Genomic DNA, 16,131 nt, shown 5'->3' with positions numbered 1-16,131 from the left:
GCCTTCCTCTGGGCATTGAGTTCGGGTCACTCAGGGAGGGGTAGCTGTGAATTTCCTGCACTGTGCAGAAGCCTAAACTAGAAGATCCTCGGGGTCCCTTCCAGTTGTACAAGTCTATGATTCTATGCAATATGTATTTCCCGAGACAAGGCATCCTGCTTCCCCGTTTGAGAGCATTCGCTGCAGTTCGTTGGCCCTGAGCTCCCCCCACTGCCTTTCGCTCCAGCTGAGCTCTGCCCATCCATCTTCGAGAGTTGCTTGCATTTCAGTTGCTGAGAAGAAGGCAGCACATTGTTTAAAAGGGGGGGGGGGAAGCAGAGATAAAACAGAAAGCTGAGAAAAGGGCTGTAAAAATAAATTATGATGCACATCTCCAGAAAGGGTTTGAAAGCGTTCACAGTGACATGACATATTCATCCAGGGCCTGATAGTTTCATTGCAAAGAAGATCCTATGCTGTTTAATTGAAGGAAGCTGGAACGTGGCTGTTGCTTAGGAAACAAAGCTTTTGTGAAGGAATACTGGACCGCCGTGATGAATTGAGGGGTTTTCAAAAGGTTGTTGGGCCCCAGAAGAAAAGCCATTTCTGCAGAAATAACAGGTTCCGTGTTTCTCAGCGGAAATGAGTGTGCTCAGCTGCCACGCTCCAACCAAACTGCATTTTCATATATTAGAAACCAAGGATCTCCCAGTTGTACTTCCGAATGCAATTAATATTTGTTCAGATTTATCAAAGATTGACTGCTTGGTTATTAATGTTTGTTATTGACTATTAACCCGGGAGTGCTAACTTCCTTCACCCATAACTTCCCGAACCTTTTCATTTCATAATTGCATTAAAAACAGAAATTGTGTCAACCAAGGCTTAATTTTAAAAGTCCCTTGTGGGCTAAACATAATGAACTCATCTCCATTAACGGCGAGCCCTGGATTTCAGACGATTATTAAGTGTTGCTTCTCAGCACAGAATAATAAAAGTTTTAGCCTGTGGTTTAGAAGCATTGCTGAAGTTGTCAATGGCTTGACAAAGAGCAACCAATGGCACGGAAGAAATGCATCATGCAGCCTAGCTGGTGAATATGGTTAGCAATGGGTTACACACACATGCACACATGTGTGGACGCACACACGTGGGGGGATCCATGAGGAATTAGGTTGTCAAGCCAAAAATAGTGCAAACTCTAAATTTGAACTTCGGAAACTTCATGGTTATGCTACAGATGCCCTACAGAACTGAAAATTAAAATGGCAAGTCTCCGAACGAAACATCAAACAAGGGGAAAAAATCCCAAGGAGACTGAACACAATCTACTCACTAAGTACAATAAATCATAAACATTTATATACAAAGTGCAAGTGCTCCAAAGTGCAAAGATATAACAATAAATTACAATATATACTGACAATCCTATTACATCATTTCATTTACAGCCATTCAAGAGGCTATCCACCCCATGTAAATATCAGAAATCCGACTCAAAGCAGAAATCCAAACTCGGTATTCAAAATCAATTAGGTAAGTATACAGAGTAAGTTCATAAGTTCATAAGCTTTCCTTATAAATAATGCTGTGTGTTCATTTCACAGGCAAACTTTCGCAGCAGAGTAGAAAATCTCATCCAACATCATCCTGGAACAAGTAACCGGACGCCAGAGAGTTGGCAAAGGCAACGGGTTTGCTAGCTACTAATATAGCCCGTTTCGCAAAGCTTCTTTGTAAACCTTAACAAATATGCTCCTTCTTTCCTTCATAACAACCTATTCAAGTGCATTGGTCATAATCCATATGTTCAGGCGACAGTTTGCCTGTGAAATGAACACACAGCATTATTTGTAAGGAAAACGTATGAAATATATACTTACCTTATTGATTTTGAATATTGAGTTTGGATTTTTGGAATAGGATTGTCAGTATATATTGTAATTTATTGTTATACTAGCAACAAAGCCCGTTGTGGGAAAAATACAATGGGCTCTAGAAAGAGGATGGTAGGCAGGCAGGTATTGCCTCCTCCTCCATGCCTTCACCTGGGCAGGTGAAGTGGAGGTGGGCATTGCCACCTGCTCTGTGCCTGATCCCAATTGAGTGAAGGAGGGCAAGACATTGCCACCCTCACTGCTCCTGATCCCGGCCAGGTGATGGCGGGGGCAGGCATTAACACCTGCTCCGTTCCTGATCCCAAGTGCGTGAAAGTAGGGAGCGGGCATTGCCACCTGTTCTGCTCCTGATCCCAGCCAGGTGAAGGCAGAGGCAGGCATTGCTACCTGCTCTGCTCCTGATCCTGAAATTAAACAAAAATGGCTGTTCCTGTACCAAATAGACAAAATCCAAAAGAGATTACACTCACAGGAGCATACAAATTATAAATTTATAAGTCAATTAATCAAGTGCAATTGCTACATATTACTCATAAAGAGTGACCTTATTCATTTTAGTCCATTAGAATCAGGATGAAAAAGTTCAAAAAGTTCATTAAGTGTTGTTCCCTTGTGGTTTCTTCTGTATCAAATTAAAGCAACAGTGTCCCAAACGAAATTCTTCCCCTTCCTCTTCTCCGGAAAGGTTCCCAGTATATTACGCCGCGGTAGTGTTCCAAATGATGGTTAATGCCCAATCTGACTGCCGGCTGTATAAGCTCAGATTTCGTTCATTTGCTTCCTCAGGGGCATTATATACCGCTGTAATACATACATATATTCATACATAACCTTTGTATTATCAATACAGCAAATTAAAAAATAACTCCTCATCATTTTACCCATACAGACCTGTTGCTTTCTTGTATTTTCTGAATTTCCCTTGGAGAGGGAGGACACCGGTGGCTGCATGTGGATTCGCGCAGCCTCCCTATTGTCCATCGGTATCTCTTATGCAAATTCTTTAGAATCAACCATTTCATTTAAAGGGACCGTTTCCAATTCTCAAGTAAAACCCTTGTTACAACAATTGTGGATTCATTTATCAGAAAACCCTTTACAAAAAACAATTTAAAGAAAGTTCATTATTCAAGCCTGAAGGTTTAACTGTTTGTAATTCATGAATCCAAAAAGCCTCCCTCCGTAAAAGAACAGTTTGATCTGTTACCTCAAGGACCGCAACTTTAAAACATCTCTCATCGTGAGTTCTTTCCACAAAATGCTGAACTAGAGGCGCTTCCGATATTCTATTCCGGATTCGAGACACGTGTTCCAGTATGCGTACTTTAAGGGGTCTAGTAGTACATCCAACATAAAATAATTTACATGGGCATTCAATTATATAAACCGTATTGTAAGTTTGACAGGTAGCAAATTGTTTCAATACCAGTTTCCTGTCTCCAATCTGTATCTCCTGCCCCTCCCAAATAAGTCTGCACACACTACAGTGACCACATTTAAAGGTACCTGACGGGAGTTTGGAATCAACTCGCGGTTTTCCCAGCTTAGCATGGACAAGCCTATCCCTTAGGCTACCTGTTCTGCGTAATCCACAGACGGGGCGCTGTTCACATCCTTCAATACCCTCAACAATGTGCCAATGCTTATTTACAATCTTGATAATCTGATTTGTCAAAGGGGTAAAGTCAAGAGCCCATTTAATTCTCTGTGTTGGTTGCTGGAGCTGTGTCTCAAACAGGCGTGATCTATCAGTGGCCCTAGCACGATTTAGGGCCGCCCGAACAACCCTCCAGGGATAATTCCTATTAAGGAAATCCCTGCACATATTTTCACTGTCCCTTTCAAAATCACACAATGTCGATGAATTACGTTTGATACGCAATAATTGGCCATAGGGAATATTCCTTTTTAAGTGCTGTGGGTGAAACGACCCATATTCCAAGTATGAGTTCCGGTCAGTGCTCTTTGTATATGTCCTGATCTTAACCTTATTAGTTTGGTCCCTATAGGTGATCACATCTAAAAAATTAATTTCCTGTCCATCATAAGTCCAAGTATACTGAACATTATTATCTCTGGTATTCAGCCAATTGCAAAAGGGTTCCACTTCCTCCTTTCCCTTGAATATGAAAGTGGTGAAGTGGAGGTGGGCATTGCCACCTGCTCTGTGCCTGATCCCAATTGAGTGAAGGAGGGCAAGACATTGCCACCCTCACTGCTCCTGATCCCGGCCAGGTGATGGCGGGGGCAGGCATTAACACCTGCTCCGTTCCTGATCCCAAGTGCGTGAAAGTAGGGAGCGGGCATTGCCACCTGTTCTGCTCCTGATCCCAGCCAGGTGAAGGCAGAGGCAGGCATTGCTACCTGCTCTGCTCCTGATCCTGGCCTGGGTTCCTTGCCGTGGCAGCACCCTCTGGTGGCGCACCAGGGTAGGAAGTGAGTCGTCTAGAATACGCTTATTCTTTTATATATCTTTCACTTTGGAGCACTTGCACTTTGTATATAAATCCTCATGATTTACTGTATTTAGTGAGCAGATTGTATCCAGTCTCCTTGGGATTTTTCCCCTTGTTGTTTGATATACTGATGCCCTAAAGACAGGAGTGTTGTCTGGTTTCAGGATCCTTCCCAGCAACTTGCCCCTCTGGCACTGCCATCCTGCCATCTTGGCACTTCAACTTGATCTTGGCTTCCCAAAATGCACCCACCTGAGTTGAGGAAACCTTCCCTCCATTACACACAGGGATCTTTTGCAGTGGGAAGACACAATCATATCCTACTTTTCATTTCTCACATCACTTGATCATTTTGCTCTGAGAGCCGGTCATACCTTTCATTTCTCACATCACTTGATCATTTTGCTCTGAGATCAGAAGAGCAAACTCACAGCCTAGGACTACAATGGAATTGGAGGAAGCTTGCTTCTCCTCTGTGCTATGTATTAACTTGCCTAACTCATTCCTTGACAAGCCAAATCTGGCCAGAAGAAGCCACAAGCCGACCTGCTGAAAGTGCTGTATTTCTTTAAAACATTTCTATTTTGCCTTATCCCCCTGGACTCAAGACGGCCAACAATTCAGCAGCCCAGTTGCAAGGTCATAAATTAAAAATCCATTCAACACCATTTAAAACAGATTAAAATACACCAATTGCCAATTTAAAGGCATTCAGAGTTAAAGCACAGAAGAGTTAAAAGACACAAGCGCGGCAAACTCATCTCCAAACCTGCTGGAGAAATTGACCCTCCGCAAAAATGCTCTCTGGAATAAGACTGGCTTCCATGAATTCCCAAATACAAATAATGCAAATAAATAAATATTCCAAGTCACAGTTTTAAATCAGTCAAAAATGTGTTTATTGAATATATAACATCTACCATACCCTGACCTGGATAGCCCAGGTGAGCCTGATCTCGTCATATCTTAGAAGCTAAGCAGGATCGGCCTTGGTTAGTAATTGGATGGAAGATTTTGAACAAAGACAAGCCACTTCTGATAGTCTCTTGCCATGAAATCCCCACCAGGGGTCGCCTTAAGTCAGCTATGACTTGAGGGCACTCTCCACCACCAACATCCACCACATTCTTTCCACCTGCCCTCTAGCTGTACCCTGCAATCTGGGTCACTCATCCCCTCTGCTCTGGGACTGTCAACCCCCTCCCCCCCCCCCAATCTCTTGTCTAGAGAGCACCCAAATATATTATATTGGTCTGATTGTGCACGTGACTCCATCGAGATTCTTTATATGCAGCTTTCTCTGATGTACACGGGTGGCTCCTGCCAAGCGAAGCACCAAAGGCTAAAACATCTCACTCTAACTGCCTGCCCCATCCCCTCCAGACAGCCGTCTCCCCAGCATTTTATCAGTGTGTAAGCATGCCTAAGAAACACAGAGGAGAAAGACACAAAGCAGCTAACTAATGTGCAAGATTCTGTACAACTGCACACTTGGACAATTTCTAACACTTCAGTGCCACTTGGAAAACAGGACCCAGCAGCCTAGAAAGTCCAGTGAGAAACTGGGATGAGGACAATTTGCAAGTATCCTACTCAGCGACGGATTGCCTCAAGCCCTTTATTCCCTGCCCTACCTTGCATACAAAGAAAGTCATTTAGAAGAAGTGACACTCAGGGACGCTCAAATTCTCGCCACTTCTGCACCCGTCCTGTTCGCCTGTTGCAAACGGGCAGCCCATTTTCAAACAGGCTGTTCATCCCATTTGTTGCTGTTTGGCAGGTAGCTCCATATTTTCCCTCTCTAACAATACAGTCCAGCGTAGTTGCTTTTTCAATTCTCCTCCTTTGCTGTACCACTGCCCCGTTCAGCAAGCAGTTGTTTAAATGGACAGTTGAAGACGTCAAAATTCTGATGAAGGGAGCGTGTCTCTAGAGAGCTTATACCTTGGAAAGCTTTTGGGACTTTAAGGTGCTACTGGAAACAAATCCTAGGCTTCCCATCTCATTACTAATGCAGATTTCTCCACACCCACCACACCTCTGCGTACCCCACCCTATCCAATCAGGCCTGCTATTGCCATTCATCGGCTATTGTCATTTGCCTGCTATTGTCATTCAACTTCTGCAATCACTCCACTCCCCAAGATATAAGGACCCATGTTGTAGCGGTATCTGAAGAAGTGAGCTGTGTGACTCATACTTTACCACAAATGTTGTTAGTCTTATAGGTGCTACTGGACCCTTGCTCTTTTCTCCTGCGATTCATGTAAACTAGTCATAATAAACACTTGGTTTGAAAAGATCCTACTGTTCAGTGTTCATCTAAGTAGACCTTAGCAACACTAATTGCTGCAAACAATATTTCTGTGTATACATAGGTTTGGGGGAAAAAATAGTCCAAACTCACTTGGCGGGCATTTGAGTCATTTCATGACGAACCGAATAGATCCCGTAATCAGTTCATGAATGAACACAGCGCAGTGAACTATCAAATACATCTGTCATAAAACTTGTAGCATCCCTAGCGACAATTTTGGTTAAACTGTGATTGACGTCCTCAGACGCATCACACAATATGAGGCTTTCTAAAATATATTGCTCGGAAGTGCAGTGCAATCCTAAAAGGAGTTACTCCAGTCTAAGCCCATTGATTTCAATGGGCTTACATTGGAGTAACTCTTCTTAGGATTGCATTGTACAAGGGCACCCGTTAAAGTGTCGGCGGACACCATGCCCCCCAGGCACCATACTGAGGATCTCTCATGATGATGATAATAATAATAACAACAAAAAAGCAACAGCCACATTTGATTCATAGACCGCTCTTCAGGACAACTTAATGCCCACCCAGAGCAATTTACAAAGTATGTTATTACTATCTCTGCAACAACAATCACCCTGTGAGGTGGGTGGGGCTGAGCGAGCTCTAAAAGAGCTATGACTGATCCCAGGTCACCCAGCTGGCTTCAAGCGAAGGAGTGGGGAATCAAACCTGGCTCTCCAGATTAGAGTCCTGCTGCTCTTAACTACTACACATAACTGATTTAGTCTTCTTACTGCTAGCTTTTTAAATGCAAGGAATTTTCCAACATGGAGAAGCACTATTCCATAACAGCTTTCAAAGGTTGAAAGACATGCTTTATGAGAGCCGCTGCGATGTAGCGGCTAGTGTGCCAAACTAAGATCTGGGAGACCCAAATTCAAGTCTACCTTTTGCTATGAAAGCTTGGGCCAGTCACACAGCCTCGGCCTGACCTACACAGGGTTGCTGAGAAGATAAGATGGAGGAAAGGAGAACAAAATATGCTACTTTGGGTTCTCACTGGGGGGAAAGAGTGAATATAAATGAAGTATTTTTTCCCCTAAATGTGCAGAGATGCTTTATGTCTGGCATTTATTTGTGCCGATGAAGAATTAGGCAAAGGTGAGGATTCTTTGGGAGGGGCTTGTACCAGAAGGCGGACTTCCCACGTTGCATACTGAAGGTCCCAGATCCCATCTTCAGCACGAAGGGTCTGGGGTAGCCAGTTTGAGAGAAGATCTTTCTCTGGTTGAGAACCTGGAGGACAATACCAAGCAAGAGGACGAGGGGGCCTGATTCGGTACACGGCAGCTTCATCCGTTCTTGGCCTCGACTCCACTCCCCCCAACACACACCAACTTTGACTAGGATTACTAAAATGTAATGACCCTTCAAATCCAGTGCTCTGGCAACCTTACCTAGACTGTCATCACTAGAAGGCAATTTAGAAAGCTGATGGGTTTCTGCAAAGAACTAATGGCATTAGCTTGATCTCTAAAAATCAAGCGCAGAGAGAGCGGGTGGGGGAGCTTTCTACATCACAGCAGGGATAAAATTAATGCAGTAGCCCTTCCTTGAGGCTGCTGCTTTGACAAAGAAAGACGTTTCCCAGAGATATGAAAGCACCCCAGACGGCCATCATCAATCCATTCAATGCCAGCCTGTCAAAACTGTGGCCCCTGAGCTCCACTGCAGACCACGAGGTGCTCTCTAAAATCTGTTTCAAGCCCCAGAGAAGTCACAAAACAGGGGGCTTCTTAGACAACCCCGGTCTAAGTTATAGCGGAGGGCCTTGTCCAAAGTCTTGCAGCCGGAGAATGAATAGAGAGCCTTCTTATTTATTTTCAGGTGGGTAGCCAGTTTGGTGTAGTGGTTAAGAGCGGCAGGACTCTAATTTGGAGAGCCGGGTTTGATTCCCCCACTCCTCCACTTGAAGCCAGCTGGGTGACCTTGGGTCAGGCACAGCTCTCTCAGAGCTCTCTCAGCCTCACCCACCTCACAGGGTGATTGCTGTGAGGATCAGGGCTCATTTCGAGGGGGAACGCACAGGAACGCAGTTCCGGCAGTTCCCCAAAGAGGTCACGTGGCCCTGCCCACCTGACTCTCGGCCATTTTGGGCCCATTTCAGCCTGGATTGGGGCCGAAACGGCACAGATCGGGCCTCTGACGGGTGGTGGATCACTCTCCCACTCAGCAGCAGCCTGATCCTGACCATTTGGGGCCCCTTTTCAGCCATTTCCAGCTCCTTTTGCCATTTTGGGCCCAATTTTGTCCCTGAATGGCCAGGATTGGATCCAAAACAACCAGGATAGGTGATGTCAGGGGTGTGGCATATGCAAATCAGTTATGCTAATGGCACACTTACGGTGCTGTCAAGGGGCATGGCATATGCGAATGAATTATGCTAATGAGTTCCTCCAGCTGTTTTTCTACAAAATGACCCCTGGTGAGGATAATAATAACATACTTTTAAAACTGTTAAGTTGTCCTGAAGGGCAGTATATAAATCAAATGTTGTTGTTGTTGTTACTAGCAACAGAGCCCGTTTTTTTAAAAAACGGGCCCTAGAAAACGACGCAGCCCCCGGAGGGACGGGCTGGCTCGCCTGGCCTTCCCATCGTATCGCTGGCCTCTGGAGGCGCAGGGCCAGTTTGCTTGGCCATCCTGCCACTGCAGCGCCCTCTGGAGGTCATATTGGCAACAACACACTTTTCATTCTGGTGCTCCTGCACAGGTGCACCAGGATAAAATGTGTGTTGTCGGCAACACGGTTTGTCTTTTATGTTTAAGAATTATTATTATTGGTCTGTAGTATAAGAGCAAGATTCAGGTCCCGTAGCACCTTGGAGACCAACTACATTTCCAGGGAGTGACCTTTCGAGAGTCAGAGCTCCCTGGAACTTATTCATATTTATTTATCTATTCTTTTTTTTTACTTCATTTATCCCTGAGAAATAGGTTAGGCTGAGAGTGTGCTACTGGCCCAAGATCACCCTTCGACCTTGCATGGCAAAATGGGAATTTGAACTGCTATCCCAGATCCAAGTCTGACATTTTAAACCACTACATCACACTGGCTCGCCTTGAAGAGCATGACTCCCTAAAGGTGGAGGACAGAAGCTCTCCAAGAAACCATTTGCTAGGAAGAGAAGTTCTTGAAAATCGGCTATCCCAAGAGATGAGCAACTTTAGAGAGGTTTAGGAAACATTCAAAGCTTCTGTCAAGGTGAGTTCTTAATGGTTTCGCGGAGACATCAGAGATGTGTGAAGTCCTCCCAAGAAATGCCTCATCTTATTCACAGTTCCAGAGGAGATAGGGCCAAGCTACAAGTGACAAATGACACTTGAACGGCAAGTGGATTCCGTGGAGGGCAAGTGAACAGGGAGAAATACACTTGCCGTTCAAGTGCCATTTGTCACTTGTAGCTTGGTCCTTAGCCATGTTAGTTTGTAGTTCCAAAATAGTAAAGAGTCCAGTAGCATCTTTAAGATTAACCAACTTTATTGTAGCATAAGCTTTCGAGAACCACAGCTCTCCCCGTCAGATGCAAGAGAGCTGTGTTTCTCAAAAGCTTATGCAACAATAAAGTTGGTTAGTCTTAAAGGTTCTATTGGACACTTTACTATCTTATTCACAGTTCTTTTGAAATTCTTCAAACATTTACACCCAAGGAGACCCTTCACCATTCAAATGAGAAAGAGTGGATTGATATGTAGGGGAAGACTGGTGACAACTCTCAGATGTGCTTAACACACAAACACACATACACCTGAACTGTGGAGAAACCCACACATTTTGCTTCAGGCAGTATTTTGAGGGCGACTCTCTTATTATTTATTACTTTCTTATTGCTCCCTGAGGCCAAGGTGGTCCCTGGCCCCAGGGAGGCCCACCTGGCCTCAACCAGAGCGAGGTCCTTTTCGGTCCTGGCTCCAGCCGGGTGGAACTCTCTGTCCATTGAGACCAGGGCCTGGCAGGATTTGTGATTGTTTCGCCAGATCTGCAAGACAGAGATTTTCCGCCAGGCATATGGTTGAGGATGAGCTTGGCCTCCACAGGCCGATAAAAAGAGGAAGAGTGAAAGATCTGAACTCTCCCATTAGGCTGTCCACCATCTTCCTTTTTAAGCAGCGCTTATCGAATGCTGCCATCTGGTTATTATATTGTTGCACTTTGTATGTTTGAATGTTTTTAAATGTGTTTATTGTTTTATATTGTACAAATTATCTTCAATGTGTTCTAAATCATTGTAATCCACCGGAGCCCTCTATACGGGGAGGGCAGAATAAAAATCTAAAGTAAACAAACAAATGAATAAAATACTTGTCCTAGATTAGGAGGGCTGTTAAAAACCAGCTGCGCTCAAGGAATTGTGGGTGCTGACATTCTCGGGTCTGCAAAGCAGCCACAAAACCAACCCTTTGGGCACATTAATTGAACTCTAACTATGGAGAAAAGGACTATATTTATATCTTGATATATTTAATCACAATTTGTTTGTGTGTGGAGAATGACCACTTGAATTTAAATAAGCAGAGTGAATTGGTAGCAGATGAAATAAATGCTACAATGATTGACTACGGTTCAGAGATTTAGAGAGTTGGTGATTTATTAATATTACTAAAATTGGTTTTTTTCTCTTATGACATATTAATATAAAATGTATGTATACATGGATGTATCTTGGTAATTGTGAAAATAAAATTATTTATAAATTATTTATACATCTAAAAAACTGTGAACGCCCTCCCACACAAGCAAAATTTGCTCTGGAATTCACAAGCAGGCAAAATCCACATCCGCCCACAAAGCGAACAGGAAATCCCTGCACATGGGCAGCCTCCATGGAACACTGAATTGTATTTTTAAAAAAAACCTGTCAGTCCCTGGCAGGTAGATCCCCAAGTCCCTCACAGCAAGCACTCAGCTGCATTTGTTGAAGTAACTTTTATTAGAGATCTATACAGTCCAAGAGATCTATACGAATGCACTGGCAGAAGTGACTATTCAAAAAGGGATAGTGTTAATTATAGGGAAACTTCCCGCCCTTTGGGTCCATTGACATTCTGGCACGAAAACCCCAAAGAGTTACATGGGAACTGATTAGTTTAGCCTAGACATGGTACAGAATGAAATCATCTCAGACTCTGAGAAAAGATACATCGCTCGCTGCCCGCAGGCAGCTTGCGTCCAAGGACACTTACTGTAAAAAGTCAAAGTAAATACCTTCAACAGATAACAGACAACCCCCACTGGCCCAGTACATTGCAAGTTAGCAGTTTACACACTCTCAGATGATCAGTACAAAATCCAAAAGATATTAATGGCAGGTATGCAGGCAGGCATACATGACACACACACACACAACCCACACACAATCTACACACTTAGGGCGGGATCTAGGGTTGCCGGCGCCCGGTGCAACCCTTGCTTCAGCCTCCAAGTGCGAGCACAACACACACGTGCTCCCAGCACTGCGTGATGATGTCAATTCTGTGACGTCATCACGCAGGGGGTGGGAGGCATGCCGCCTGCGTGGCAAGCTGGCGGCCCAAGCACCCGGTGCGCCGCGGAGCTGGCGGTGGCGCGTGCATGCATGTGCTGGGGCAGCCAGCTTGCCGCACAGGCGGCTGAGCGCAGGGCTAGGAGGCCCTCCGTGCGGTTTGCCTGCCCCAGCCTTCTTATTGCACATCCAAGAATGTTATGTGAGCATGCGCACAACAGAGTCCTGGACTCAGAAGAGAGCAAGGCAGTGCCGATGTGCTCTCATGCACTGAAGGCCCTTCAGATGCACGGGCTGGGTCTGAAAAAGTAGCTTCTGTTGAAAGATTGCTTGTGACTGTTCTATCAAAGGCTGTTTCTGCAACCATACCAGAGTTGCCATGGTTTGCGCAGGTGAGTATTTTTTTTTTTATTTGACTCCTACACAAAGGACAACTCTCGTTTTAGTGTTTGGAGGACCGCTGGCCCGCTGACTGTCAGAAAGAATTCTCATCTCCTAATAGGAAAGTGGGAAAGGATGCGCCAAGAGCCCCTTGAACATTCACCAGATATAGGAAAGCCACAGAGCTCAGTGAGACGAAGAGTTCGATCCAGTCAAACTGTGCGCTATGACAATAATCAGGTTGCGGCTTTCTGGAACAGCTGAAATTTCCAGGTAGTCTTCAAGGGCAGCCCAACACAGAGTGCATTACAGTAATCCAACTGTGGGGTTTAAAAAGCCTGGATCAGCGTGACTGGATCAGCAAAGTCTAAGGGCCAAGCTACAACTGACAAATGACACTTGAACGGCAAGTGGATTGAGTGGAGGGCAAGTGAACTGGGAGAAATACACTTGCCGTTCAAGTGTCATTCGTCCCTTGTAGCTTGGCCCTGAGAAAGGAGAGAGTTGGATAACCGGATGTAGTGGACAGAAGGAGTTCTTGGCCGCCAACTTGCTTTCCCAAAAACACCCTCCAGCTTTGAACCTGCTCCGAAAAAGCCAACCACCCCAATACAGGACAAGTGGGTCCCATCCCTCCCTAAGCATCTGCTTTGTTAGAAGTCAGAAGACTGACATCAGTCTTCTGATGTCTGCTGAAGGCGGCCCGTCTTTGAGAGGGCCTTTGGTAGAGAAACCGCACTGCTCCCAGCTGCCTGTGGAAGGTCAGTTTGCTGTTTCAAAGCTCTGCTTCTGACAGCCTGATTGTCTGATGGCCTGGCTGGACGGCCGGTCTCCCCTCATGGCCCTGCTGCAGACTGGACAAAAGGAAATACTTCTTTATACGACGAGAGATAAAAATGGGGAATTCACTGCCAGAGGATGTAGCCCTGGCCACAGGCGTAGGCAGCTTTAAAAGGGGATTAGACAGTCATGGAGGATAGGTTTATTAGTTCCAGAGGAGTTAGCCTTGTTAGTCTGTAGTCGCAAAATAGTAAAGAGTCCAGTAGCACCTTTAAGACTAACCAACTTTACTGTAGCATAAGCTTTCAAGAACCACAGCTCTCTTCGGCAGGTGCAACTGACAAAGAGAGCTGTGGCTCTCGAAAGCTTATTCTATAGTAAAGTTGGTCAGTTTTAAAGGTGCTACAGGTCTATTAGTGGCTACTAGCCATGGTGACTAAAGAGAACCTTCACATTCAGGGGCAGTCAACCCCTAAATCCCAGTGCCAGGAGGCAACTTCAGGAGAACGCCTCCGTTTCTATGTCCTGTTGTTGGCCCTCCATAGCAACTGGTCGGCCACTGTATGAGACAGGATGCTGGTCTGATCTAGCAGGGCTCTTCTTGTTGTTGCTTATTATGCCATTGTTTTAAATTACTGTGTCATGTTGAGAGTCCAGTAGCACCTTTAAGACTAACCAACTTTATTGTAGCATAAGCATTCAAGAACCACATCTCTCTTCGTCAGATGCATCATCAGCTTTTGAGAACCACAGCTCTCTTTGTCAGATGCATCTGACGATGCATCTGACGAAGAGAGCTGTGGTTCTCGAAAGCTTATGCTACAATAAAGTTGGTTAGTCTTAAAGGTGCTATTGGACTCTGCTATTTTGTTACTACAGACTAACATGGCTAACTCCTCTGGATCTATGAGACATGTTGAGTATCTATTCCTACATGGAAAGGGGGTGGGGGAGAGATAGTTGTGAATTTCCTGCATTGTGCAAGGGGTTGGACTAGATGATCCTGGAGGTCCCTCCCAACCCTATGATTCTATGATCCATTCTCACATGGAAAGGCAAGGCATAAACCAGCCTTTTGTAAAAATAAATGTTGATAAATAAATAGTCTGATAGGCCAGTGATGAATCAATGGGTATTAGAAAATGGTTGGGAACAGTCACCGGGCAGGTTAGATGGCTCAGGAAGGATTCTGCACCCAAAGAGGAAGAACTGACAGAAGGGGGGGGTGGAAAGAAGGAGTGGCCACCTATGGAAAAAGCCACCGCCAGGAAGCAACCCTGGAGCAACTGACCATAGCAGATGAGCTTGTGCAGAGCAGAGAGAGAGCAGAGGGCTTAAGGAACAGCTGGAAGGCTGATGCTTCCCAAGTTATAGTCATGTTAGAGCACAGCCAACTGGCATGGGTCTGATTCATTCCAGGGGAGCCCCATGTCAATAGAAAGACATATCTATATTTATAGAAGGGGAGCCGTGTTCCAGACAACTCACCTCTTATCCCAGAGAGAGAGTAGAGGGTTTAAGGAACAGCTGGAAGGCTGATGCTTCCCAAGTTATAGTCATGTTAGAGCACAGCCAACTGGCATGGGTCTGATTCATTCCAGGGGAGCCCCATGTCAATAGAAAGACATATCTATATTTATAGAAGGGGAGCCGTGTTCCAGACAACTCACCTCTTATCCCAGAGAGAGAGTAGAGGGTTTAAGGAACAGCTGGAAGGCTGACGCTTCCCAAGTTATAGTCATGTTAGAGCACAGGCAACTGGCATGGGTCTGATTCATTCCAGGGGAGCCCCATGTCAATAGAAAGACATATCTATATTTATAGAAGGGGAGCCGTGTTCCAGACAACTCACCTCTTATCCCAGAGAGAGAGTAGAGGGTTTAAGGAACAGCTGGAAGGCTGACGCTTCCCAAGTTATAGTCATGTTAGAGCACAGGCAACTGGCATGGGTCTGATTCATTCCAGGGGAGCCCCATGTCAATAGAAAGACATATCTATATTTATAGAAGGGGAGCCGTGTTCCAGACAACTCACCTCTTATCCCAGAGAGAGAGTAGAGGGTTTAAGGAACAGCTGGAAGGCTGACGCTTCCCAAGTTATAGTCATGTTAGAGCACAGGCAACTGGCATGGGTCTGATTCATTCCAGGGGAGCCCCATGTCAATAGAAAGACATATCTATACTTATAAAAGGGGAGCCGTGTTCCAGACAACTCACTTCTTATCTCAGAGAGTAGGAGCAGTAGCACACCCCTAGTGGGGATAAGAGGAGATTCACTCCCCTCCTGCAGCGACCCAATCTGGCTCCGATGGGGCTGAAACAGGCGGCTGCCAGATGCATGAGTGGGCTAGGGTACTTGCTGCTGTCCCCCCCTCAGCAGCGCTCCCCGCCTGCGGTGGCCTGATCCAGCATCAATGGCGCAGGAACGGGCTACTGCCAGGCAAATGAGCCTACCAGGGTGCCTGGTGCCACCTCCCCAGCGGGCTCCCCGCTGGCGAGGGTGCAATGCCAGACCTAGCTGCCTTGCCCTGCCCTGCCTCCACTCAGATCAAGGCCCTGGGAAGGAAGCAATGCCTGGCCTGGCCACTCGGCCTCCCCCCCACCCCCGCCCCGATTGGAGCACTGGGGAGGGGGAAATGCCTGGCCCGGCTGCCCTGCCCTCCCCCTGACCAGATCAGGGTACAGCAGAGGTAGCAATGCTGGACCCGTCTGCCCTGCCCTTTCTAGAGCCCACTGTAATTTAACCCACAACGGGCTTTTTAACTAGTAAAAATATAAAAACAACGGGTAATGAGATCTGAGTAAGAACTAAATGTTAATTCACAAATATCC

At 45.6% G+C, this 16,131-nt stretch overlaps 1 protein-coding gene across 1 annotated transcript in view; it reads right to left on the bottom strand.

Annotated features, from left to right (window-relative positions):
* MDGA2 (MAM domain containing glycosylphosphatidylinositol anchor 2) overlaps window positions 1-16,131 on the bottom strand; it is a 680,911-nt gene that overhangs the window by 530,342 nt on the left and 134,438 nt on the right. The gene's annotated exons all lie outside the window — the stretch shown is intronic.

This window comes from Eublepharis macularius, chromosome 2 (assembly GCF_028583425.1).
Source record: "Eublepharis macularius isolate TG4126 chromosome 2, MPM_Emac_v1.0, whole genome shotgun sequence".
Taxonomy (NCBI): Eukaryota; Metazoa; Chordata; class Lepidosauria; order Squamata; family Eublepharidae; genus Eublepharis; species Eublepharis macularius.
Note: the sequence above shows the minus strand (reverse complement) of the source record. Positions and strands in the feature narration are given on the sequence as shown.